Genomic DNA, 2637 nt, shown 5'->3' with positions numbered 1-2637 from the left:
CAGCAGTGGCAGCAGTAACAGCAGCAGTAGCAGTAGCAGCAGCACCGCCGCCCTCGGCCTCGCTGCAGCAGGAAGGGGCGGGCACCTGGCGCAGAGCGCACGCGCCTAGCGAAGGGGCAGGCATGCGCAGAGGGCGGCGCCATGGTGGCGCGGGGGCCTCGTGTGAGGGCTATGAGAGAACGCAGGCCCCGGCTCGGCCCCCGGGGCTGTCGCTGCGCTCGCAGAGCGGGCCAGGGCTGAAGAAATGTTTTTTTTCTGTTGTTCTTGGTTGGTTGTTTTTTTTTTTAAATATTCATTTTTTTTGTTGTTTTTCAAGGCAGGGTGAATGAAGTTAACGTTTATACTAATGATTTCAACCATTAACTTCGGTGTTCCAGTGCTTAGCAAAACATCAACATACAAAATAATCTGCACACAGTATTACAAAATATTTTCTTAACCATATTTCTAGGGCAGATGTTACTGTTATAAATGAAGTCTCAATCTGAATTTAGTAATATTTATAAAAGGAATATTTATGAAAGGTATAAAAGGCAAGTAAACAGTGCTGGGTGTGCAGAGAGTCTACACTTCACCAACATGCACACACGAACATCAAACATTCTAAATATACACGAACATTGCTTTTACATACTAAACCCGAGTATGCCTATACAATCAGAAAAGGTAACAAACAATCCCTTAAGTTCCATTACTTAACAGTCTCCATTTCCATTCCTTTATTACAAACAAGTCTCCATTTTCCATTCCTTTTGAACAATATGTCTTGCTTTAAGTTGTCAAGCAACACAGTCTTCGGGCGTTATGTATCCCGTTCTTCCTGGATTGAAGAAAAGCATATCCATCTACTTTTCAAGGCCAATAGGGCCTGGGTCAAAAGGCACATGCAGGTCGCCAGGGGGCGTAACAGCAAAAACCTTCAATGGCTGTAGCAGCGGAGGGGCCGATGGCGTAGCACTCAGATCAGTAGAGGAGCCTGCAGCTCCCTCTGGCAAACCACACGTTTGTGATTGTGGTCCCACATGGCTCTTTAAGGCCTCAGAGATTGCTCGCCAGGTGCCGAGCAATTCCACAGCAACCTTGTCGTGTTTAGTTGCAGAGTCCCACACCTTGACCTCAATTTGGTCCCATATTTCAGGATCATAAACTGCCTGATTGTTAATAAGGAGAATAAGCTGTAAGGTTACCAGGACAGTCTTTGTTTCTAAGGACGTATGATTCTCCATAATGTGCAGCTGCTTACCAGCGAGGGGCAGTTGTATGCACAGGTCTGCTTCTCTCAGCTTGAGCTTCTTCCCAGCTCCAGTGTGCCTATTTCCAGTGACTTTCTCTATGAGCTTCTTAGCTTCTTTGAGCGGTTTGCTCGGTATGGCCGAACCTATCTTCATGAGGTGATCAATGTGCCTGTTCCCGTCTTGGTCTCTGTCATGCTTGCCTTTTCCTTTTCATTCCTTCTTTCTGCTTCTTTATTGATGACATAACTTCATTGTGTTGCCTTTTTTTTTAAATCTTGAGGGCAGGCTCCCCTCTTATACCCCTTACACCCTTCTCCCCACAGCAGTTCTTTTCAAAACAACTTTTCACTGGTCAAACAACTTTGCAAATAACAGCAACGGCAAACACCCAGAAACTTCCATGCCTTGACGCCTGGAGAACAAGCAACCCGAGACTGCATGGAGTCTCCTGAATCACCCTTCTTTTTTACCTTTAAATTCTTTTACATTCCTGATGGCCTCATCGTTAAGAGTCTTATGTTATCATTAACCACGGGGCTTGCCGACCCCCATGGCCACACTCCCACATCTCCCCCTTTCTTTATTAATATCAACCATTTTCTCGACACGAGTTACCACTCCATATATAACAGAACTAAATGGCGCAATCAAAGAAAATCCTTATATATTTATGTAGTGAAATATGTTTATCAGAAGGAAGTGCTTGAATAATTACAAAACGGAAATAATACAATATAAGTTAAAAGAGAGATTGGGATATACTATTAACTGACTTTACCAGTTCATGGTTTTGGAGAAGAACAGAACATCTTTCTCTGTCCCATAAGGCTCACAAACTAACTAGAAAGGGATTAACTTGGTAATATTTTAATTGTATTTTTCTACTGATGCTATAATATGTAAATAAAAGCACTTCGGAAAAGGTATTTGATGAAGGTCATGAGTGCCCTGTTGCAGAGACAGAAAAGCACCACATCATCTTTCCTCTTCAAAATGTGGGCTTTCGAAGAGGTGGTGTCAGTGGGGACGCCAGTTGACCACAGGCACCTCCTGGTGTGGTGCAGGTGGGGAATGGGAGGTACCGTGTCTTCCCTGTGAGCCCCAGTCTTCTGGTGAGGGCATGTGCCAAAGCAACTCAGAGAAGCCTGATGTATGTATTTATTACATCTGGCAAAATACAGGCAGTCTGTAAGTGGAAAAGAAATCACAAGACACTCCTAAGAAATGTTTCCCACTTCACCCATGTAAAGTGTGTCATCTCCGTGATGTTAGAAGTGTGGAAAAACAGGACCTGTGGAGAGAAAAAATATTTTATTAGTCGTATTAGCATAACTGGGAAAAAACAAACAAACAAACAAACAAACCAAAAAAAAAAAAAGACAAGCTTTTGATGGCAGAAATA

Source organism: Netta rufina (genome assembly GCF_964035555.1).
Source record: "Netta rufina genome assembly, chromosome: 7".
Classification (NCBI taxonomy): domain Eukaryota; kingdom Metazoa; phylum Chordata; class Aves; order Anseriformes; family Anatidae; genus Netta; species Netta rufina.
The sequence above is the reverse complement of the archived record's forward strand: the minus strand, read 5'-3'. Positions refer to the sequence as shown.